The 26383-nt window shown below is 40.0% G+C and overlaps 1 protein-coding gene across 2 annotated transcripts in view; it reads left to right on the top strand.

Moving 5' to 3' along the window:
- XKR4 (XK related 4) overlaps window positions 1–26383 on the top strand; it is a 474664-nt gene that overhangs the window by 169589 nt on the left and 278692 nt on the right. The gene's annotated exons all lie outside the window — the stretch shown is intronic.

Genomic DNA, 26383 nt, shown 5'->3' on the forward strand with positions numbered 1-26383 from the left:
TTCTTTATTCATTCATCTGTTGATGGACATCTAGGCTCTTTCCATAGTTTGGCTATTGTGGACATTAATGCTATAAACATTGGGGTGACCCTTCGGATCACTACATTTGTATCTTTGGGGTAAATACCCAGTAGTGCAACTGGTAGCTCTCTTTTCAACTTTTTGAGGAGCCTCCATACTGTTTTCCAGAGTGGCTACACCAGCTTCCATTCCCACCAACAGTGTAGGAGGGTTTCTCTTTCTCCGCATCCTCGCCAACATCCGTCGTTTTTTAGCCATTTTAGCCATTCTGACTGGTGTGAGGTGGTATCTCATTGAGGTTTTGATTTGTATTTCCCTGATGCAGAATGACGTTGAGTACTTTTTCATGTGTCTGTTGGCCATTTGGATACCTTCTTTGCAGAAATGACTGTTCATGTCTTCTGCCCATTTCTTGATTGGATTATTTGTTCTCTGGGTGTTGAGTTTAATAAGTTCTTTTTTTTTTAAGATTTTCTTTATTTGACAGAGAGAGACACAGCGAGAGAGGGAACACAAACAGATGGAGTGGGAGGGGGAGACAGGCTCCCCCGCCGAGCAGGGAGCCCGATGTAGGGCTCAATCCCAGACCCAAGGATCATGACATGAGCCAAAGGCAGACACTTGATGACAGCCACCCCAGGCTCCCCATGTTTGATAAGTTCTTTATAGATTTTAGATACTACCTCTTTATCTGATACGTCATTTGCAAATATTTTCTTCCATTCTGTTGGTCATCTTTTGGTTTTGTTGATTGTTTCCTTTGCTGTGCAAAAACATTTTATCATGATGAAGTCCCAGTAGTTCATTTTTGCCCTTGCTTCCCTTGCCTTTGGTGATATTTCTAGGAAGAAGTTACTGCGGCTGAGTTCGAAGAGGTTGCTGCCTGTGTTCTCCTTAAGGATTTTGATGGATTCCTGTCTCACATTGAGGTCTTTCATCCATTTTGAGTCTATTTTTGTGTGTGGTGTAAGGAAATGGTCCAGTTTCATTCTTCTGCATGTGGCTGTCCAATTTCCCCAACACCACTTGTTGAAGAGACTGTCTTTTTTCCATTGGACATTCTTTCCTGCTTTGTCAAAGATTAGTTGACCATAGAGTTGAGGGTCCATTTCTGGGCTCTCTGTTCTGTTCCATTGATCTATGTGTCTGTTTTTGTGCCAGTACCATACTGTCTTGATGATGACAGCTTTGTAATAGAGCTTGAAGTCCGGGATTGGGATGCCACCAGCTTTGCTTTTCTTTTTCAACATTCCTTTGGCTATTTGGGGTCTTTTCTGGTTCCATACAAATTTTAGGATTATTTGTTCCATTTCTTTGAAAAAAAGTTGATGGTATTTTGACAGGGATTGCAATAAATATTTAGACTGCTCTAGGTAGCATAGACATTTTCACAATATTTGTTCTTCCAATCCATGAGCATGGAACGTTTTTCCATTTCTTTGTGTCTTCCTCAATTTCTTTCATGAGTATTCTATAGTTTTCTGAGTACAGATCCTTTGCCTCTTTGGTTAGATTTATTCCTAGGTATCTTATAGTTTTGGATGCAGTTGTAAATGGGATCAACTCCTTAATCCCTCTTTCTTCTGTCTTGGTGGTGGTGTATAGAAATGGCACAGATTTCTGTGCATTGATTTTACATCCTACCACTTTACTGAATTCCTGTATGAATTCTATCAGTTTGGGGGTGGGTCTTTTGGGTTTTCCACATAAAATACCATATCGTCTGCAAAAAGTGAGAGTTTGACTTCTTCTTTGCTAATTTGAATGCCTTTTCTTTCTTTTGTTGTCTGACTGCTGTGGCTAGAACTTTTAGTACTGTGTTGAATAGCAGTGGTGTAGTGGACATCCCTACCATGTTCCTGACCTTAGGGGAAAAGCTGTCAGTTTTTCCCCATTGAGAATGATATTCACTGTGGGTTTTTCACAGATGGCTTTTATGAAATTGTGGTAGGTACCCTCTAACCCTACACTGTGAAGAGTTTTAATCAAGACACAATGCTGTACTTTGTCAAGTGCTTTTTCTGCATCTAATGAGAGTATCATATGGTTCTTGTTCTTCTTTTATTAATGTATTATATCACATTGATTGATTTGTGGATCAATAAATCCCACTTTGTCATAGTGAATAATCCTTTTAATGTACTGTTGGATCTTATTGGCTAGTCTTTTGGTGAGAATTTTTGCATCCATGTTAATCAGGGATATTGGTCTGTAATTCTCCTTTTTTGTGGTGTCTTTGGTTTTGGGATCAAGGTAATGCTGGCCTCATAAAATGAGTTTGGAAGTTTTCCTTCCATTTCTATTTTTTGGAACAGTTTCAGAAGAATAGGTATTAATTCTTCTTTAAATGTTTGGTAAAATTCCCCTGGGAAGCCATCTGGCCCTGGGCTCTTGTTTGTTGGGAGATTGTTGATGACTGCTTCAATTTCCTTACTGGTTATAGTTTTGTTCAGGTATTCTATTTCTTCCTAGTTCAGTTTTGGTAGTTTATACATCCCTAGGAATGCATCCATTTCTTCCAGATTATCTAATTTGCTGGCATAGAGTTGCTTATATTATGTTCTTATAATTGTTTGTATTTCTTTGGTGTTGGTTGTGATTTCTCCTCTTTCACTCATGATTTTATTTATTTGGGTCCTTTCTCTTTTATTTTTGGTAAGTCTGGCCAGGGGTTTATCAATCTTATTAATGCTTTCAAAGAACCAGATTCTAGTTTCATTGATCTGTTCTACTATTCTTTTGGTTTCTATTTCATTGATTTCTGCTCTAATCTTTATTATTTCTCTTCTTCTGCTGGGCTCAGGCTTTATTTGGTGTTCTTTCTCCAGCTCCTTTAGGTGTAGGGTTAGGTTGTGTATTTGAGACCTTTCTTGTTTCTTGAGGTAGGCTTGTATTGCTATATACTTTCCTCTTAGGATTGCCTTTACTGCACCCCAAAGATTTTGAACAATTGTGTTTTCATTTTTGTTTGTTTCCACGATTTTTTTTAATTCTTCTTTAATTTCCTGGTTGACCCATTCATTCTTTAGTAGGATGCTCTTTAGCCTCCATGTATTTGAGTTCTTTCTGACATTCCTCTTGTGATTGAGTTCAAGTTTCAAAGCATTATGGTCCGAAAATATGCACGAATTATCCCAATCTTTTGGTACTGGTTGAGACCTGATTTGTGACCCAGGATGTGATCTATTCTGGAGAATGTTCCATGTGCACTAGAGAAGAATATATATTCCGTTGCTTTGGGATGGAATGTTCTGAATATGTCTGTGAAATCCATTTGGTCCAGTGTTTCATTTAAAGTCTTTATTTCCTTGTTGATCTTTTGCTTAGATGATCTGTCCATTTCAGTCAGGGGGCTGTTAAAGTCCCCCACTATTATTGTATTGCTGTCAATGTGTTTCTTTGCTTTTGTTATTAATTGCCTTATATAATTGGCTGCTCCCATGTTAGGGGCACAGATATTTACAATTGTTAGATCTTCTTGTTGGCTAGACCCTTTAAGTAGGATATAGTGTCCTTCCTCATCTCTTATTATAGTCTTTGGTTTAAACTCTAATTTGTCTGATATAAGGATTGCCACTCCAGCTTTCTTTTGATGTCCATTAGCATGGAAAATATTTTCCACCCCCTCAATTTCAATCTGGAGGTTCTTTGAGTCTAAAATGAGTCTCTTGCAGACAGCATATCAATGGGTCTTGTTTTTTTATCCAATCTGTGGTGTCTTTTGATTGGGGCATTTAGCCCATTTACATTCAGGGTAACTATTGAAAGATATGAATTTACCACTATTGTATTGCCTGTAAGGTGACTGTTACTGTATATTGTCTGTGTTCCTTTCTGGTCTATGTTACTTTTAGGCTCTCTCTTTGCTTAGAGGACCCCTTTCAATATTTCTTGTAGGGCTGGTTTGGTGTTTGCAAATTCTTTTAGTTTTTGTTTGTCCTGGAAGCTTTTGATCTATCCTTCTATATTCAATGACAGCCTAGTTGGATATAGTATTCTTGGCTGCCTATTTTTCTCGTTTAGTGCTCTGAAGATATCATGCCAGTCCTTTCTGGCCTGCCTAGTCTCTGTGGATAGGTTTGCTGCCAATCTAATGTTTTTACTATTGTAGGTTACAGACCTCTTGTCCCGAGCTGTTTTCAGGAATTTCTCTTTGTCTCTGACACCTATAAGTTTTACTATTAGATGTCGAGGTGTTGACACTCAGTGGCTGTTTTTCCTGCCGTGGAGCTGCCTCAGTTGTCCTTGCACTGCTGCTGCTCTCCCTTCTCTTGAACTTGCATGAGCACTTTAACTATGAGTGAACAGAGTTCTTTGTCTTAAGCCCTCCAAAGCTAGCCTTTGTCTTCACTGCAATCCCTTCAGTCCAGGAACACTGTTCCTTCAGGGACTGGCCTAGAGACTCCTGGGACAGCCATTGTCCCTGGTGTGTATTTTGTTTCCCACCTAAGTGGAATTTCTGACCTTCTCAGATGTTCAATTGACTTTATACTCTCTCCTTTTCAAAATCTTAATGACAGAATTTTGGCGTTGTGATCATTCAGCCAAGGGCTCCATTATTATTCATATTTCGCTGAGGAAACTTAATGAAAATCCCTCTCCACGCCACCTGCCCTGATAGTTCAGGGTTCCAGAGCTAGATTTTAATCAAATGAGATTATGTTTATAAAGTACTTAACGTCTAACACATAGTAGATACTCAATAAATGATAGCTATTATAGCTAATATGTAATTATGATAACTAGTCTGTAGATTAAACTGAAAAATGATCCTAACTTTCTACCTGTATAACAACAATGGCAATGCTGACAACAATAGTAAATTATGGCTATAAATGTATTTCCAAATCTTTAAGTCCTAAAATTTTAGTTCTTATCTTTTCTTAAATTGTTACTAATTTAAAAAATAGACTCTCTTAAAACAAAAAAAGCTCTCTTATATTCTAAACTCTTTAGTGCCAGATATAAGTGCCAAAAGATGAAAGCAACTTTCATTCATTCATTTATTCACTTATTAAACGTTTGCTTTGTTCTTACTTTCTTTCAACTTAATCCCATCTGAATCTCTTTTCAGTCCCCCATAGGATGCCGTAGCTTTGCTCCTGTCCTGATTGGTATGCATGTCTTCAGAGACTCCTCTTGGGAGTAGAAGTCAACATCAGCACCTCTCTGATGTCCTTCTACTGTGTATAATGTTATGAATAGAATACAAAGGTTCTGGGGGCGGGGGGACAGCCTGCAGGAGCTTTGTCCCAGTTCCATCCCAACTGTGTCAGCATTGATTGTCTTCTGAGTCTTAGAGGGAGATAGGCTGACCTCAGGACTTGGTAGATCATCTGTGAGAGAGGAAATGAGATGAGACATTTAACAAGACAGTGTTAGAAGTGCCGTCTAGATTCTTAGTCACTTGGATAGTGATTGCAAAAAGGAATGGGATTTTCGAGTAAATAAAAATGTTTTAAATATTCATAATAGTCAAAGAAATGCAAGTAGAATTATTGATGAGATGCCATTATCACTTTCAAAATGGTAATAACTTAAAAAATAATAACTCAAAACCTTGGTGAGCATGCAAAGGGAGGAACATGTGCTTGCATTGCATCAAGACTCTAAAATGGCCCCAGGGTTCTAGAGGATGGTTGGCAGTGAGCAGCACAGGAACCATGCATGCAATTTTAGTCTTAAGAATTTATTCTATGGATATTATCAAAAATGTTATCAAAAGATTTCTATATGGATGTATCCATTACTTGAGGAAAATCATAATGAGTGTCATAGTCTTCTCGGCTACCAAACAGGATACCACAGACTGGTTGGTTTAAACAACAGACATTTATTTCTCATAGTTCTAGAGGCTGGAAAATCCAAGATCAGGGTTCCAGCGAGGTAGGTTTCATTCTGAGGCCTCTTCTTTTGGCAGGTTGGTGACAGCCATCTTGCTGTGCTATTACATGATCTCTTCTTTGTGCTTTCACAGAGAGCAAGCTCTCTGGTGTCTCTCATAAGGACACTAATCCCATCCTGGAGACTCCACCTTCATGACTTCATCTAACCTTAATGACTTCCCAAAGGCCCCATCTCCAAATACCATCACATATATTAAAAAAAAATCAATATAAAAACACAGTTCAAGCACTTCAGAAACTGAATGAAAGATATTGGACACTACATTAGTCCATCAGGGCTGCTGTAACAAAATACCACACCCTGTGTGGCTTAAACAACAGACATTTCTTTCTCACAGTTCTGGAGGCTGGGAAGTCCAAGATCAAGGTGCAGATGATTTGATTCCTGGTGAGGACTTTCTTTCTGGCTTGCAGATGACCACCTTCTTGCACCTTCACATATGGCCTTCCCTTTACACATGTGTGCACTTGCTTGCATGCACACATGCACATGCACGCACACACACACACACACAGAGAGCTCTCCTTTAAGGACATGAATCCTATCAGATCCTATCAGAGGCCCCACTCCTATGACCTCATTTAACCTTAATTACCTCCTAGAGACCCCATCTCTCAATACAACCACATTGGGAGTTAGCACTTCAAAATACAAATTTTGAGGGGACACAAACATTCAGTCCAAAGCCTTCCACCCCTGACCCTCCAAAATTCTTCTCACATGCAAAATGCATTCATTCCTTCACAACATCCCCCTGCCCCAAATCTTAACACATTTCAACAAAAAGTCCCAAGTCCAAAGTCTCACCTAAATATCTTTAAGTCAGCTAGGTGTGAGGTTTGAGGTTATGATTCATCCTGAAGGTAAATTCCTCTCCAGCTGTGAACCTGTGAAAACACATCTGTGACGCTTCCAAAATATGATGGATCACACAGAAGATAGACATTCCCATTCCAGAAGGGAGAAGTAGGAAAGAAGGAAAGGGTTCAAGCCGTAGTCCAAAACTGAGCAAGGTAAATTCCATTAAATCTTGAGGCTGGAGAATAATCCTCTTTGGTCCCATCCTCTGCCTTCCAGGACCCCCAGCTCTCTGGGAAGGCTCTGCCCATGCAGCTCTCATTGTTATAATCAGTGAACCCACACTGACATAATCAATGGGCTTATAGTAAGGGTCACATTTACTGTTAATTAGCTTTTTTTAAAAAAAAAGATTTTATTTGAGAGAGAGAGTGTGTGAGAGTGAGGGAGAGGAGTAGAGGGAGAGGGAGCTCATCTGTCACAGAGGTCGATCTCAGGACTCTGGGGTCATGACCTGAGCCAAAGGCAGACACTTAACTGACTGACTAGGAGCTCCTACATTCTATAGCTTTAACAAATTTATAAAACGTATCACCATTATGGTATCATACAGAGTAATTTCATTGCCCTAAATATTCCCTATGTTCCACCTGTTTATCCCTCCCTCTCCACAAACCTCCGACAACCACTGTTCTCTATACAGCCTCTAGTTTTGCCTCTTGGAACATCATATTGTTGGAATCACTATATGTAGCCTTTTCAGATAGAGTTTTTTCACCTAGTAATATATATTTAAGTGTCTTCCTTGTCTTTTCATTGGTTGCTTCCAAGCTTTGGCAATTATGAATAGAGCTGCTATAAATATCCATGTGTAGGTTCTTGCATGGACAAATGTTTTAAATCCATGTAGGTAAATACTGAGGAGCTTGATCGCTGGGTTGTATGGTAAGAGTATGTTTAGCTTTGTAAGAAACCACCAAACTGTCTTCCAGAGTGGGTACACCATTTTGCATTCCTGCCAGCAATGAATGGGAGCTCCTGTTGCCCAATAGGCACATGTTAATGGCAATTCTGTAAGGGTTGAGAATGTCGTAGGCAGAAACCAGGCTCTGGAATCAAAAAACCTGAGTTCCAGTCATACCTCTGCCACAAGGACAACTCTAGGAAGAGGGTGATTGCAGGTTGTCTCGGACACATAGTGGTGAGAAGTGAGACATGCATGTAAATTCATGCACCGTGCCTGCCACACACGTGATAAGCACTCAATAAGAATTATAACAATAATTATTACATGTGCATGTGCCTTCATGAACGTTTGGGAAAAAATAGGCAATGGCTGTAAACTGAGTATTAAATATTCTGATTCTTATCTTACCTTTTTGGGTATTTTATAATTTAAAAAAACCCCTCATATCCTTTCTGGAGTGAGGCAAAAACTCTTTTATATTTAAAAAAAAAATCCTACAGTGCTTTACAGCAACTTAAAATAAACGATCCACATGTCTTCCAGCTAATTAATCCCTGCTCTCACTTGTTCTTGAGCTCACTGATTGCACCTCTCAGCTTTTTTTGCTGGCCCCATTTCTCCTGCTCTTTATGCCTGTATGGCATTTCTGCTTGGAGGTTGAGCGGGCACAGCACATTTACCAACTCCAAAACAGAGCTCTTGAATTTTCACAGAGATCTATTGCCCCAGGAGTGCCCCTTTTCAGGGAGAGACTGAAGATCCATGCCGGAGTGGGCCCAGAGTTACCATGTCCTCCTTGGCTCCTCTCTTGCTTTAACACAGCACACCCAACCTGTCGTCAACTCCAGTTAGCTCGATTTTAGCAATGCCCCCTCAGCCTCTTCTCACCATCTTGACCTCAAACACCCTAAGTCCAAGTCACCATCCTATGTCACCTGAACCACATATACTGTGACTGGTCTTCCTGCCCAACCATCTTTTCTCTACCCTGTAGCCACAGTATTCCTAATTCAAGCCAGATCATTTTACTCTGTGCTCAAAACCAACTAATGGGGGGGGGAGAAAAACCTAAAACCACCTCCCAACGGCTTCCCATCTGAAATTTGAATTTCCCAAATGACATGCAAAGTCCTTAAAGTCTTTCACAGTCCTCTTAGCCTTCCATGCAACCAGCCCCTGACAGTTCCCATTACTCTGGCCCTCCCTCATGGTTCCCCAGCCTTGCGGTCCACTGTTTGTTCTCTGTACCAGCATGCTTGGAATGCATGAGTTTTCCTAGAAAGCTTTTACTCCAACTACCTTACTCCTTTACTTTCTTTGCTGTCCACTCAGCTCTCTTCTTTGCTGACCACCCTATCTAAAATAGTGTACATGTGAGCTTGCATGTGTATGTGCACACACACACTCACACACACACACACACACACACCAGACCCTTTGACCCCTAACCCTTTTCCTCCTTTGATAACTTTGACCTTTTATATTTTTATTTGGGGATTGTACCAATTTTGTTCATTGTTGTGTCCCAAGCACCTAACAGTATCTGGCATATACTGTTGAAGTGAAGACACAGAAAAGGGCCTGCAGGAGGACTCAGAGCCAGGTTGATGTGGATGAGAATCTTCTGATGCTCAGTAGCAATGGACACAATCTGAGGCAGGTCATTAGGGAAGCACAGAGGCAGGTCATTAGGGAAGCACAGAGGCAAGGGGGAGTGGGAGAAGAGAATATGGTATGGTTTCCCCAGAATGTCACAGGCAGAACATAATTTGGGGAAAGGGATGAAAAAATATCCTGGTCCCATCTATTTGTAGTCAGTTGTACTTGCAGAAAGACCAAATGGACTGATCAGCTCTTGACTTTGTGGCTTCTAGAACAGAAGGTTTCCTCATCCTAATCCCTAGAAAGGGATTTATAATTCATATTGGACATGTAAATTTTCCTCTGCTTTTCAAACCAGGATGTACAAAGCAAATTCCTCCAACAACATTGAAACTAATGAGCATTCTGGGGAGTTTCTGGCCCTCAGGAAGACCTCGTTGAACTTTGAGTAGAGATTGAAGAAATTTGGACTCCATTTTCAACTTCTACAATGACTCAGAGAGTGGTTCTTTGAATCAGTCACTCAATCTTTTAGCTCCAAACTTCTTCATTTGCAACATAAGAATGAGAACTGCCATATCCACCACCCAGGGCACCATGGAGAGTCCTCTTTACTCATTTTGTTCTGGATTTCTGGGAGGAGATACCCTAGGGTGAGCTGAGTGCAGACCTGTAGAAGGAGAGATAAGACATCTTCCTGTCTGGAGAGAATTGCATGAAATACAAGCCAAGAGGGTAAGGTTAAGGCAAGGGCATTCTTTGGAGATGAGGGCCAAGAAAAATTGCTTGAGTATTGCTATTGTCTTTTTCCTCCTTTCCCTGCCCCTCACCAATATTTTTAAACCAAAGAGGAGAAATTGAGTTAATATGAATAATGAGGGGAGTTCTGAAAGTGAAAATGTGCCTCCAACTGGCAAATGAAGTCATCTAAGGTTCATCAAGTGGTCATTGTAGATGGGAAGATGGAGGGGCTGTGAGCTAGAAGTTTTTCTGGAATTATTTGGGAGTGTGACCCTTTTTCCTGCCAATTCCCAAACTGCTTGACCCCAAACTTGCCCTGGGACTCCTCAACAGATTTTTATTTAATGATGGATTTTATAACACCCATTTTAAAAGTATTTTTCCAAGCATTATTAGCTCTTTTGATTTTCAGAATTCCTTACATAGGGTGAAAAGCATTATTGTTATCATTTTTCTGATGAAGAAACCATGTCTGAGAAATTAAATGTCTTATTTGGGCCCATACAGCCCACAGGTGATAGAATCGAGTGGAACCCTGGATCCTCCAGCTCTAAGTCCCCTTTTCTCTTAACATGACCTGACTAACCACTCAAGGAGATGGTGCTGGAACCCCTTGGTCTCCTTTATGCCTCCATTCACCTTGCCTTCTCTGCCATATGAAAGATCTGGCCTCTCTGCAGTTCCCAATTACAAGCACAGTGCTTTACTCTTTCTCTTGTGAGCCACAGAACTCTACTGGGTTACCTTGAATAACCAGAATGGGACTACTTACATTGTTTTCTTTCTTCTTATTTACCCCTACCAAAGATCCAATGGAGAGAGCCTGGAAGCCTCTTCCTGGGACACTTGTCATCCTTCACATGAATCCCAGTTTCTAATAATGCTTTTAATCTTTCCTTTTCTTGGCATACAATACTATATATGCTTTCTAAAGAGCTGATTCATCCCCACCGAAGAGCATTCATCCTCTGTTCTGTAATTTAATTTCTGTCATTTGACATTCATACATACGTGTGATTGCTGCTACTAGCATCATAGCTCAAGATTAGCAGACATGTCAGCCAAGTTTGAAACTCAAATTGCATTACACACAGCTTTCCCTCCATGTCTCTCATTCAGTGATGAATATTTTATCGTATATCAAAATAATACTTAACAATAAAAGTGCCTTGTGTTTATGCAGAGCCTTTTTACTTCACAAAGTACTCATATATTTACTCTGCTTCATTTATCTCCAGGGTTTTTTGGCATGTTTTGTAGGGACACCTGCATGTAAATAATTTAAATGTTTTCATACAAGTAGATATATGTATCAGCATATTTTTAAACTTAATATTCCTTCACATAAGCTAAACTTTTATTTCCTTTTTTTTCTCTGCTTTTTCCAGACTCACTTCCATTTCTGTTAATTTGAAATATATATAAAATGCTACAATGATCAAGGTAAGCAGGCTGTAATTTCAGAGTAGATGGCCTTGAGCAATGTTATCCCATACTGACTTGTGAACCATTCCTTTCCATATGCCACTTTACGATCATGTCTCAGCAGAGACATAAAGACAGGCCTTCTGGGACCTAGAATTGGCAAAGGAAGGTAGTATTTTTAAGGTATGGTTAAGACACTGAGGCATAACAGCAAAGTGATCTACTCTGTTAATTATGTCTGAAATTACTTAGTACCATTCCTGGATCATAGGCACACACTAAAAGTTGGTTAAATACAAATCTGAAACACTTTGCTGGTGTCACTGTTGGCCTAAAACTTCTTTCTTGTTATGTAAGTCCTACCCAGTATTGAAGGCCTTTCTCCACTTCTATCTTCACCACCTCATCCTTCCCAGATTCCTTTGGTGCAATTTGTTTCTCTCTATGTAGTTATTTCATTCATAATCTTTGTTGATTGCTAAGTATGTTTCTTAAGTCATTGTCAAAACAGGCAATACCCCCACTTTCACGAAGCTCATATCCTGGTCAGGAAATGTTTGTTTATAATAAAAGGAAACTAACTCAAGCTAACTAAAGGGGCAAGTCATACAATTCAGGATATGAATATGGTCAATATCCGTGAAGAGCTAAATCTGAAACTGGGAAGTCATGAGAGATAAAGCAATGATTCTTTCTCCCTTTACCCCTTTTGCTAGAACCTAATGGGCTTTTGTGTCTTTTGTTGTTGTTGTTGTTTATGGAAACATCATTGTTCTCTCTGTAGACTGGTTTTGTCCACTCAAGTTTGACATAGTCAAGATGGTTTCCTCAGCCTTACTTTACGTGACCTTCCAGTTGAGTCTCTGAATTCCTGGCTCTCATGATGGGCCCCATTCACCCAGTGGGCTGACTCCATTCCTAGACCAAGTGCATGATGCTGCTCATGTGGTTTATGGATTGACAATTTCAAAGTGCCATTTGAGTTTTGAGCTTTGGGACTTCCCTCATAATAGGTCATGTTCTTTCCAACTGTCTGGCATCTCCATCACACTAAACATCATTTGAAGATGCACCAGAAAATGTCCACAGAAAACTATATGAAAGTGAAATAGACTTAATGTGTCAACTCTTGTGATACTTATTTTATATCCATATTGATTACTTTTGTTTGTACACGGAATTACACATCCTTAAATAGCACCATTTGACTTGACATAATCTAATGTATAAGAATGTGAGTGGGAAACTAAACCACTTTAGTAACTAAGGAAAATTGCTTATTAATTCTTTATATCTTCTGGATCAGGGAAATTATCTGAAAAGTTAACTCTCTTTTTTCTAGCATTAGCAAGTGGCATGATGCTTTTCTTATCCAGTAAAATTTGGATAGCATTTAAATTAATATACATTTTCAAGGTCATTTTAAAATTTCATAATTCTTTCAGAGAAAGTGTCTTAAGTTTCTGATGGCTTGACTAGAAAGTTATTACGGATATTTTAAAAGTGTGACTTTTAGAGATAGCTTAAAGATAACTACATGTGAATCAAAGAACCCACTTTTTTTTTTCAGAAAGAATGCCGCACGTTGGTTTCCACACATAAAACCAAAATTATCTCTCTTCCAACAATAACATGACAGAATGACTCACATATATTGTAAAGAAATCCATAGATCCTGAGGAATTTCTACAAAAACAGGTCATCTGACTCTCCTTTTTTTATTTGCTTTTTCACACTCTGGCTCTGGATGCCCTGATTCTGTATCTTTGGATGTCTAATTTAGAACTTCATAAGAGACTTTTCTCTAGGAGTACTGGATGAGTGCCTTAACTCCTGTGAAGATATCTAGAATTACCTTAGATGAGCCTGACCCAGAATCATCATCTCAGTTCATCTAGTACATCCTTCCTAGTTCTACTGGCTATGGATTCTCCTAAATTAAAAAAGATTTTTAATAGGTATAATTTCACCATTTTTACTTTCTAATATCTAGACACATCCTTTGGCTTCTGATCATATTGTTTGAAATGGCAAAAAATGTAGTATCAACAGGGAATGATCAATTTTAGGATGTTCAATTAAAATAGAAATGAAGATAGGATTTAGTACATACTAGGTGATCCATGATAATAAATGATCCTTTCCCCTAAAACAAGGCAAACCTTATTATTGGGCACTGTGACAGCAAATTGGTATTATGCCACTCTGTGGTCATCATAATTCATTCTTAATTCTGGGAGAACAATATATTCCTAAATTCCACAATATTTATTGAGCAGACTGTGGCAGTTTTAAGGATCCAACAGAGAACCAGATATACCCTCAAGAAGCTATAGGAATTAGAACAAGAATAGGTATAGGTACAGTTATAAGTATAGGTATAGGTGTAGGTATAAGTATGGTCCTTTTCTGTTACTGGCTCCCACCAATGCTATCACTTTCTGGTGTTATCCAGACCTCTGGAAATAACCCACATTCATTTCAGGTCAAGATACATGGAGTCAGAGACAGTTTTCAGCTGCTGAATATTAAAGAGGATGTTGAATTTCAAATTGCATTTAAGTGACAACTGGCTCTTCTGCAAGGTTTTATATGGAGTGTTGTCTTCATTGCCATTCTCAATCTGCTAACTCTCTTTAGACATTAAATAACATTGAATGAGATCAGTATTATGGAGCTAGGAAAGAGAATGTCCTATAGACCCACATAGTTTTGGAAGATAGTAAGTGGCTATTTCTTATTAATGATTTAAAAGCTTGATGATTTGGGGAAAAAATCCACAAAATGAGTTAAAAAAATCATGATCTAAATCTCTAAACCACGAAGGAAGTCCATTACCTTTTATTTGATTTTAATACAGTAACCTAGGAGGATCAGAATGAGCATGAACTCATTGTTCTAACACGATGGATTTATACCATTTATTACATAGATGGTAGGGAAGCACACTTTTTTTGGTAACTGTCATGTTAGTTTTTACTGCGTTTATTTTTATAGCAACAATTAAAGTACCAGGAAAATAATTTTCAACACACTGTTTTTTTTTAGAATGACCATTAAGGAAAAGAAAGGCCAGCATGGTTTTAATAATGTTTGTTCTCAGGCACTGTCTAGACTGCATCTTATTCCAAGAGTCTTCTCTCAAAGATTTATGATGAACTTTAATGCAGGCAGCAAGCACTTTTTATTCAGAGAAGATCAAGGCGAGGAGTGGAGGGGTTATTGTCTTTGTGACACAGCGTTGTGTTCGGCTAGGATCTCTCAAAGGTCATCTTATGTTCTCATATACACCTTGTCTTTCTTCTACCATTTTTGCTTGGTCTTATCTTTCTCTTTAACAAGAGAAAGTGCTTCCTGCAGTGAAGTTGTTAAATTGATATAGATTACATTTTTCAGTTGAGTCTTTCTTCCTTCTGTGTCATGTTAAAAGAGGAGGGGGAGGGAGGGGGAAAGGAGATAAGGTGTGATCTCTCTGCTCTCACAGATTCTCTTCCTTTCCAAATATGAAAAATTATTATTCTCTTGCATGGTGCCTGGAAGAATGGGTCTGAACAAATTTTAAACACACTGGAACGACTTGTTCCAACCAAATAATCAGTGTGTGTAATCCTGTCAACTTTGGTATACCCCTCTCCATTACACCAGCTGTCATGGATTGGGTGTATAGCAGTTCAAAGAGTACAGGACAAAGTACAAACTTTAAGTGCTTTTCTTTTTCCAAGAAAAATCTATAAATGGCCCCCTTTCAATGCCCTGCCAAATAATCCCATGGAACAAGTGAGTTCTTCCAAAATAGAAAAGAATGCTCATGCTTTGATAAAGACAACATTGGTAGCAGAAAAGACAGTCTTTCCCTGGTGCTGAGGCTCAGATTATACTAGAAGCTGGAGAAGAAGTGTGCCAAATCTGTCCCCAGGAGCCTGAGAATCCCATGCTAACTGAAATCAGCCACTCATTCGGCCTCCCAGCCACTTGCCCTCCATCGGGCCCCATGCTGTGGTCCCTGCCCCAGGAAGTGGAGCCCAGGCTCCAAGCAATTTCCCACAACATTCAATTGCTTTATTCAATAGTTATAAACTTCCTGACTACCAAGGGCTCCTCTTACTATTTCTCCCCATGAGCTCCCAATATTGAAATATTTCCTCTACCAACAATTTGTATTTCTGAAGTCATGATAGATATTCTCTACTAGCCAGGGTCATACATGACAGCCAAGTTGAGCTTCTGGGTGCCACAAAAGAACCAGCGTTGCCACATCCAGTTTGCAAAATTTAAGCCAAAACCAAGCACAGCTATTAAGTTTTTAATTATTCTGCCCAACTTGCTTGAACATAAATGTGACATTTCTATTAGGTACCCGCACATCTCCACTATTGCATTCATGAGCTCTTCAGGGAAAACTTCGTTCTGGGCATGTGTTTTCTTTTCTGGTTCTGGATAGTGAAGCATCTGTGTTTTGAAATCTGGTAAGACCTGGTTTTAAATTTTGCTAACTTAGGCAAGTTACTTTACTTCTCAGAGTAAGAACTGAAGAGAAGATATATGAAGTACCTACAACGGTGTCTGCTGCATAATGAGCATTTAATGAATGTAGCATTTTGCAAATGATCTACCTATCATTCATTATCTGTCACCATCATTTCCTCCACATTTCCTAGCATATATCCCAACAATTTTTATTTTTACCAAATTACCAAATTAATAATTAAATACTTCATTGTAAATATTGTGAGGGCAGAAACTGAGTCTTTCATTTTTGGATTCTCAGCAGTGACAGTGTTGTTTAAGTGTAAAGAAACCAATCAGTACATGCTTAGTGATAGAAAAATGACTAAATGTAAAGAGTGATGTATAGTAATAAGTAATTTGTTACTTGATAATAATTATACACAGCTATATATGTGTAAGATGCACAATTAAACATTAAAGTAAACCACTAAGCAAAACCTCCATGAATAGGAGATTCTGTCCTTAAGAGTTGAAGGAGTGGCTCTGATTTTAAGCATGTGAAATCATGAATTATGTGAGCTGTGATAGTCTAATTAGCTGTAGTGGGAGCCAGAGAGATAAAATTGAGTTTCATTATATGCCAGATAAATTCTAGGTGCTAGAGACAGAAAGTGTAAGATAGATGTTTCCTGCCCTTTACGAGCTTACAGGTGGATGGTAAGGAAGAGTCAGATAATTAGAATAGAGAAAGAGAAATGCAATGATGGAGATGTGCCCAGGACACCACGAGTGCATGGAGTAGTGGGTGGGGAAGGGGCATGGTTTCTGGGAGGAGTTGTGCCTAGGCAGAGTGTGAAAGGGTCAGTAGGTCAGGGAAGTTGGGGGGTGAGGTGAGGGTTGGGAGGGGTAACGATGCTGGGGGTGTGGACGGGGAGTTTTGAGTAGGACAAGACAGGGTGAAGACATCTCAGGATAAACTTACTCAACAAAATTAGGTGGAGACATCATAGAGCCTTATGTTGTTGAAGACTTGGCCCCTCTGGATCTTATTAATGAGCTTAACTTTATTCCATAGATAGTTGGTGCCCTAAAAATTTTAAAACCAAGGAGTGTCATGGTCAGACTGCATTTTGAATGAACCCCCCTGGTGGCTGTGTGGGGAATGGATTTGAGGAAGACTGGAGTGGGTCTGAGCAACCACTGAGGGACTGTGTTGGCAATTACAGTTGACCCTTGAATAACGTGGTGGTTAGGGGCATGGACTCTCCACACAGTTGAAATCTGCATGTAGTTTTGACTCTCCAAAACCTTTTTTTTAAAGATTTATTTGTTCATTTTAAAGAGAGAGGGCTTGAGTATGTGCATGAGTGGGGGGAGGGGCAGAGGGAGAGAATCCTCACGCAGACTCCCTGCTGAGCGAAGAGCTCGACGTGGGGCTCCATCCCACAACCCATGAGATCATGACCCGAGCCAAAACCAAGCTGGTCGCTCAACCAACTGAGCCACTCACATGCCCTGACTCCCTAAAAGCTTAACTACTAATCGTTTACTGTTGACCAGAAGTTTTACTGATAACATAAACAGCCAATGAACACTTATTTTATGTATTATATACTGTATTCTTAAAGTAAGCTAAAGAAAAGAAATTATTAAAATCATAAGGAAGAGAAAACATATTTACAGTACTGTATTGTATTTGTTAAAAAAAAAAAAAAAAGAGGACCAGCACAGTTTAAACCCATGTTGTTCAAGGGTCAGCTGTGGTCTGAGAAACTGGATACCAGGGCCATGCAGGTTGGGCTAGACAGGGGGTAGTAATTTGGGAAATACTTAGGAAATAGCATCAGCAGAAATTGGTGACTGGTGAGATGTTGGAATTTAGTTAAAAGAGGAATTTAAGACAATTTGAGATTTTTAGCTTGCATGGCTAGTAGCAAGATGATTTTAGCCACTCGAAGAGAGAATGCCAAAGGAGGAATGGGTTTGTAGTGGTAGAAGTGATGCAGTGAGTCTGAGATGCCCACTGGATGCTGGCAGTATTTGAGCCCAAATCTCAGAGAAGAGATCTGGGCCAGATAGATGGCGTCACCTACACCAAGAAGGTCAGGGATTTCGCTTCTGAGATACCTCTGTGGTGTAAACAATGACTGGTTGACATGGTTATATAACATAAGTAGGACATTGACCCAATGAAGGCAGGATCAGGGCCTATATATAACTGCTTTGAATTTCCTGGGGCTTTCTTTGAGAATTAGAAGAAGTCAACCCACAAATTTTAAAATAAAGAATGGCATCAAAAAAGTTCATTCAATAAATGTATATCCACAGTTTAATATCTGAAAATCAGATATTTCTAAAGAAAGAGAAGAATAGGGATTTATAAAAGGAAAGAAATAGGGGAAGAGAGGGAAAAGAGGAGAGTAAAGACAGACAGAGAGGTCAGAGATCTCATGGGAGAAGAAAGAATTCCTGTTCATGAGAATCTGAAGATGATCCCGGTCACTCGTTTGTAGAATGGACTAAAAATCCTGCAGCAATCCCTTTCTGTTGTTCTTCAAGTGGGAAAACAAACTATTATGCAAATATAAACAGAATCAATATTATATGTTCACATCAAATACCCATGGGTTTCCATTTGGAACTTTTAAGGGTGTGTTCAGGTAGGTGATATTTTATTAATGTTGAATGGATACAGTGGCAAGTCACTCTCAAATGAAGCGCTCAGAAGAAAGAAACTACTAACTTTTACATTCTCATTTCCTTTGAGCCACTTTTAGTTTTAAAATATTTCTCAGGTCATACTTGTCTTCCTCATACACAACCTCTGTTCTCTCCTCTGAGGTGCCCCTTCCATAGGCCACCAGGCTTCTTTCCGCCACCAGTGGGCACCCAGCAGAAGCCCTATAAGATATGGAGGGGCCAGGGTAATGGTTCAGGACACAGGCTCTGAAAAAGAGTAGACAAGTCTGGTTCAAATCCCAACACTGGGTCCTGAGCTGATGACCCTGTGCAAGGCACCTTAACAGCTGTGTCTCAGTTGTGTCAAATCCAAAGCCAGGACAATGTCATCATTTACTTCTCAGAGCTGTGGTAGGCAAAATTAGAAAGATGTGGGTAAAACACTTAGCCTAATGTCTGGCAATGAGTAAACACTCCATATTGAGCAATTGTTATTACTATTAAATTAATGATCATGTATATGTTACTATTACTTGAACTCCTGTGGGGAATGGGCCTCCAGAGCACATGCCACTTCCTTGCTGTCCCCTATGAATTCCAAACTCCAAGGCTCAGGGACTGAGCAGGCTGGTGAAATAAAGGTGCACAGCCCCCAGGGAATGGGGCAAGCCATGGTAAAAACGGATTGGTTTAGAATTACCCAAATTGAAGACCACCACCTTCTCTTGGCCAGACAGCAAACTGAATGTCTTTATCACAATGAAACTGAAATGTCATGATACAGAAGAAAGACACAGTCACAATGTGTCTACTTAGCACTCACCAGTATCTTGTGTTTCCTGCCTTGCTTGCAGCTCTTGCCAGAGACCTTAAGCACTCCAGGCTGTCCTGGTGCTGGTATGGTCCCTGGTGAGCTGAGCACAGTGGGGCCACCTCACTGCAGAGTGTCCGCAGGCTGCCGGCTACACTGGAGCAGGACAGCACTGCTCCACTCCCTATTACTATTCTTACTTTTTCTGGGGCAAGATTCAATGGCAATTTTTGCCTCTGAAGAAAACCTTTTGCAACATTCTCTGGCTTTATTTGGGACGCAAAGAGAGAAGTTTCTCCCTATTCTACTTAAGGAGACATACATGTATAACCTTTTTAAAAGGACCTTCACCCAGGTGGTGTACAGTGTATATCAGTCAGTCCCCTCCATGTAGCTCTGCCCACATCTTACAGAAAAGGCATTGGGACTGATTGACATATCCTTGCCTAAAAGCACTGATACCCTTTACAGGGATTCCCGGGCACAGAAAGTGATTTGCCTGAGGGACCCACAGTTTCAGGCTCCCACTGAAGATCTTCCTTGGTCTGCCGTATAACTGGAGTGTTAAGACACTGGGTGGAAGGAGGGCAGGCTGCATTCTGTGGCTAAATACCCCAGCCCTTTCCTCCTGCACCCTCTCTCTCCATCAGGGTCCCTGTCCCTCTCCTTTTTCTTCTCCTTTCTCCTTTTCCACCTCTTCTACATCTTATTGGACAGGAGTGCCTTATGTTTACATCTTCCTCATCAGACTGTTCACTTTTGGCTGAATTTTAGAGTGATTTCAGGAAACTCACCTCTCCTGACCCTTTGCACTCAGGATTTAGCAGGAAGTTTGGGGTCACTACAGACCTTTCTAGTCTTTACCTACATTATTTTTCTAGATTGTAGAGCAAAGTGTCAGAAACATTGAACAAATATAGCATTGAGTAGCTCACTACCCATCGGCACATATGCCGATGAAGAGAGCTCCCCTCAGGTCAATGGCTTGGATGTTCCTTTTCTTAATGGCAAGCATTCACCAGCTTCTGGAAAAGTAAGTTTGGCAAGTGCATTGTGGTTTGCTTATAGGGACACTTGTCACATCTGGAAATGCCTGTGATTCTGTAAGCTGCCATAGGAAATGGTGACAATAATACCTGATTTAATCATGAGCATTGACTTAGATTATGTATGTAAAGGGCTTAACACTGTGTCTGGCTTTTATGAAACATATGAAAATGTCAGCTTCTAATATTTTATTAGTGGATTTAATCCACACCACCCTGCTGTGGATGAGGGCGCTGAGGTTCAGTGAATTAGTGAAGTCTGCCCAAGGCAATGGAGCTATTAGGTAATAGGCAAAGCGGGGTTGTTCTCAGGTATTCTGACTCTTACACCATCCCCTCTGCTGGCCCAGAGAGCCTCAGACACACCAGGGCTGCGAGGAAGTACAGCAACCCTGAGTGGTTTAGGGCTCCCCCTTGAAGCGCAGGAGGATAAAACATGAGCAGAGTTGAAGGCGGGGAATTTATTTCTTCCAAGTCTTTTCAATGGTGTAAATCACTAGCCCTATTTACCTGGGTGGCTCAGTGGATTAAACATCCCCCTTAGGTTCAGGTGATGATTCCGGGATCCTGGGATCAGGCCCCACATAGGTCTTCCTGCTCAGTGGGGAGTCTGCTTCTCCCTCTTCCTCTGCTCCTTCCCCTGCTTCTGCTTGCTCTCTCTCAAATAAATAAAATCTTGAAAAAAATCATTAGCCTTATTGGATCCACTTATCTGGTCATTTGTATGGCACATTTTAGTGTAGAATTTGAAGGCTTTTACTAAATACTAGTTCTGAATTCTAACACAGTATATTATTTAGAAATGGGAAAGTCTTATTAAACTTAATTGAACCTCATTCTTGTCAGACATTTTTCAAACAACATCTCAGTGAGGCCTGCCTTAGCCATCCTATAAACAATCTCACATGACACCTACACACACACACATCCTCAACAGGTGTATGAAATGTCCTGTTGCCCTTCCCCTCTTAATGTGTCCTACTTAGCACTCACCAATATCTGGGATTCTCTAGATTTGCTTCTTTATCTTGTTGACTGTCTATTTCTCCTACTACGGTGTAAATCTCACACATTGGTACTCAGTGAATACTTGCTGAAAAGTGGGTAAAGCATTCCTATCGTTTTCCTTATGCCTGTTTACTATCTGGCCTGACTATTCCATAGAACCAAAATTCTCCAGCTGCTACGGTACCTCCCCCCTTTTACAGTTTTCTCCTAAAGTTCTTCATGGAGTTTCATTTCTCTTCCATCACCTAGTATGACCTCAGTTAAACTGGTCAATACAGGTCTGTTTTGCTTTAGAAGTGTTGAATTTATTTCTCCGAAGCGTTTGGAAAAGGACATTTAGTATTTCTTTCATTATACCTAGGGAGTTGAGACTTTAGGAAAACCAGATTATTTTGAAGGGGAAAAAGGAGAAGGAAGGAAAGAGAGGAAAGTGTTGTGGTCCAGGCATCAGAGTACTTGGGTTCTCATGCTGACAGTTACTGGACTTGTGACTTTGAGAAAGCATCATAGTATTTCTTTGGAGTTAAGTTTCTTTCCTTTGGAAACAAGTGGGTCAGCACAGATGACCTCAAAGTTCTCTAAAGTTCTAACTTTCTAGGTTTTACTCCATATAGATCTAACCAGGTCTGACATTCTCAAGATAATAACTCAAATGTGTTTTCTAATGTCAGGGACACTTTTCAGGTTTTACTTCTTTCTGTGATGGTGAAAGGATTGTCTTCCTATACAGGTATAAGTATTGATCCAACAAAGCTTAGCTTCAAGATCTTATATTTTGAGTTCCTTTGTACTTACGCCAACCCTTCGTTTTCTGAAGAGTGATAGAAACAAAACTGTCAGGCTTTTCAAAATTGATGGAAGCTGGCCTTTGGCAACCTTTCAGATTCGTTCTCTAGGCTCATGCAAAACATGCAAAATAAAGACTCAAGCGTTCTTTGAAAATGAAATTGGTTTGAAACTAGGGGATTTGGAAACAGGCAGCTGAGCAGATTTCCTTCTGTAAATAACACATTGACTCTCCATGGGGGATGGGAAATGCAAGGAATTTAAAAATAGGTTTTGGTTGTTAATAGGCTAAAGGGTCACTCTTGTGGAATATGAGACATTGCTGGTAATATTAACTTCTCTTCACTGCAGAAGAGAAGACTTGATTTAGGTGTGGGGGGGAAAGCATATATTTGTACAAAGTATCTCCTTTTATTTATTTTTTTTAAGATTTTGTTTATTTATTTAACAGAAAGAGAGAGAGAGCACAAGCAGGAGGAACGGTGGAGGGAGAGGGAGAAGCAGACTCCCTGCTGAGTCAGGAGCAGATCTGGGGCTGGATCTCAGGACCCCGGCTGGAATCATGACCCAAGTCAAAGGCTTGACTGAGCCACCCAGGCACCCCTACAGTATCTCCTTTTAGATTGAAATCAGTCTTTATCCATCTCTTGGAAGAGAGAGTTATTAGTTTTACTAAAATGAGAGATCATGAGAGCACTAGTTGAGGAACTTTGATAAGCAAGGTCAAAACCAACATTTCCCAGGTATCTTCAGAAAACTGCCTTAGATAAATTTTTTTAAAGATTTTATTTATTTATTTATTAGAGAGAGAGAGAAACAGCATGAGAGGGGACAGGGTCAGAGGGAGAAGCAGGCTCCCCACTGAGCTGGGATCCCGATGTGGGACTCAATCCCAGGACTCTGGGATCATGACCTGAGCCGAAGGCAGTCGCTTAGCCAACTGAGCCACCCAGGTGCCCTGCCTTAGATAAATTTTAAAATGAGTTTGATTTCGCATAGTCTTAGTGGAGAACATACATGTAAATATTTTATGAATATTAATAAACATGCAGGATGTTGATAAGTAAATTATTTCATTAATGAAGCATGTTAAATAGAATTCCACTGACATTGATTAGTCATCTTCTCTGAACAAGTCCTTCATATAAATTGCCAAAATTAATCCATGCAACAAATATGTAAAGGAGATATTATTTTCCCATTAAACTAATGGGAAAGGCTGGGTAACTTGCCTGCGACCAAATGGTTAACGAGTGGTAGTTATAGACAGTGTTTGTGTTTCTCCTCAACCCCCACCAAATTGTTATGTTGAAGTCCTAACCCCCAGTGTGATGGTATTGGGAGGTGATTAAGTTCAGAGCGTCCAGCCCCCCACAATAGGACTAGTGTCCTTATAAGAAGAGGAAGAAAGATCAGAGCTTTGTCTCTCCATGAGCACACCCAGCAAGAAGGCATCTATCTGCAAACCAGGAAGAGAATCCTACCAAGAACCAAATCTGCCAACAGCTTGGTCTTGGATTCTTCAGCCTCCAGAACTGTGAGAAAGAGGTGCCTATTGTTTAAGCCCCCAGTCTGTGGTATGTGGCCCAGCAGCCTGAGCTAAGACATTGGTACAGCTGGCATTATAACCCAACTCCATTAGATTTCAAAGTCCACACCAACAAGGACATGGAATCAGGAAGCTGTTAAGGGCAAGGGGCACTGATGGGATAGATGGATGTCCCAAAAGATTGACTGAATCGCTACAGCCCAAGCAGGTAGCACCTGATGGTGATGAACTCCTTTTTCATCGAAGTAGAATCCCCGAAAGTGGGAGACACCTTCCTAGGTTTCTCTCTTTCCCACACATGCCAGCACAGAATCAGACTCTGTGCCCTGCAGCATCTCCCTTTTTACATTACTTCAAAGCTGTCCCTTCTGACCAGCCTGACCTTCCTACCTTAGTCCTGAGGCTTCTCTCTCCATTGCTCTTCCTGCCTTTGGTCCATCTTAACCCTGGAGCTATCTCTTTAAAACTAAACATGATTGATGTTACTTTCCTGCTTTAAATCCTTCAGTGGTACAAGGTCCACTGGAGGAGTGTCAATGTCCCACTATAAGAACACATTGGGGGGGGTGGTTTACAGTATCAGTGTGGGAAATAACAGCCAATCACAAGCAACACTGGGCTGTGCCTTGTGCCCCATGCTTTATTGTCTCCCTTGCACAACTGATGCCATTCTTCTCAATCCCTCCCCTTCTCAATCCCCCTCCCTCAACCCCTCCCCTCAATCCCTCAATCCCTCCCCTCCCTCAGTCCCTCCATCCCTCCCCTCGATTCTAAGCTCTCTTCTGTCTTTAGAATCGGCCAAATCCAGTAGGCAGGTATGCTTTTCTAAGTAAAAGGCAGAAATAAATACAAAAATAGATCATTAAGGTTTTGAAACTGAAATTGTATGCAAATATAAATAATGCATATTTAAAGTAAACACTAATAACGCTATTTATATAACACCCTTTCACCCAAAGATGGCAAAGCAGTTTACAGATACTCTTCTAATCTTCACCATCCTCCATTAAATTGTGTGATAAATGATGTTTTGAATCATGAATTTCTTTCTCCCTTTTACCTTCCACACCATCACTGGGTAATTTGTTGAATGACTTAATGTAGACAGCTAGGTACTTAGCATAGATGCCACATGCAAGAATCGGTGCCTTTCCTATGATAGACAGAAATGCAGCTCTCAGCTGTTAACAAATGCCTGAATAAGTGAGACCATCAAGCCACACTCAGGTGTGCAGAAATGTACCAAAGGCCCATTAGGGCCACTTGTCATTTTCTTGATTGAAATTGGGAAAGTTATAATTATCAGTGTGTTGAGGCCAGAACAGTCTCCATACATGTTATTTTGTAAAAGCATGCTACTTTTTGCCATCCAGAACAGGCACTGTGGTTGAGGCACAGGACTTCTAGACTTTACATCTGCCTCCTGACCTTGCTTGTGGATCTTTTATCTCCCTCTCCCTTGCTTATCTCAATCCTATTAACTCTGGCTTCCCTTTGTTTCAAGAATATACTAGGCATGATCTGGCCTCAGGACCTTTGCATTTATTATTCTGCTGGCTGCTTTGCCTTTATCAGTCCCTGGCAGACTTTATGCTTATTTGTTTATTTTTCCCTTCCATAAAACAATCTCCATGAGAGCAGGGACTTTGTCTATTTTTTTTACTGTTGAGTCCCCTAGTGCCCAGAACTGTGCCAAAATGTAGAGGCCCTCAATAAATATTTGATGAATGAATAAATATGTGGATAAACAGATAGCCCCTGACTAACTTCTGTGGTGTAATTGGAACCATCAGTACATTTATTTACATGAGTGCTTAGCTGTCTGTTCTTAAGGCAAATTGTTAAAGTCAAGGTTTCAATCACAATGAGTACCTTAGTATATGAAATTATGTTAGAATTTCCATAAGATTTGTAATTCTAACTAGAAACCATGTAAAGGGAAGATATTCTCATGGTCTACAAGTTGTCATCAAGGCAGAAACTTGTATATTACTAGTGTGCAATTTGAAATAATCACATGAAAGTGAACATTATTCATCATCACTCCTCTTCTGTGTATGATTGTTTCTGTCTATACAGAATAGAGTCAGAATATATGGATACATATCCACACACATAACATTCATGGTTTGTATTTGCTTCTGAAGATACAGTTTTGAGACCTCGTGATATACATGAAGAATCTCAGCCTTTCCCCCGAAAAGTCCCTTCACCTAGCTACCAGATGCTTCCATCTGCTGCAGCTGCTTCCCAGAATTCCACAGACTGTATTGTCTTAAATTATGTCTTTGAAGCATTCTTTTTGACAACTATGTTGGTGCTCACCACAGGACATTTGCTCTTCTATTGTACTGCCAGCTAGTTTCTATCCTTGGTCCATCAAGCACTGGGTATTACAGCAAGCAGGGCTTCAGTACTGACAGATGAATTATATTCCAGAACCTGAACCTCTCAGTTCTGTTGGGGGGGGGAGAAAATATATATATATACACACACACATATATATACACATATATATACACACACATATGTATATATATAATGTATATGTATATGTATATACATGTAATCTATATGTATATAAATATATATAT

Source organism: Callorhinus ursinus, unplaced genomic scaffold (genome assembly GCF_003265705.2).
Source record: "Callorhinus ursinus isolate GAN/ISIS: 27379988/994484 unplaced genomic scaffold, GSC_fseal_2.0 scaffold5, whole genome shotgun sequence".
NCBI lineage: Eukaryota > Metazoa > Chordata > Mammalia > Carnivora > Otariidae > Callorhinus > Callorhinus ursinus.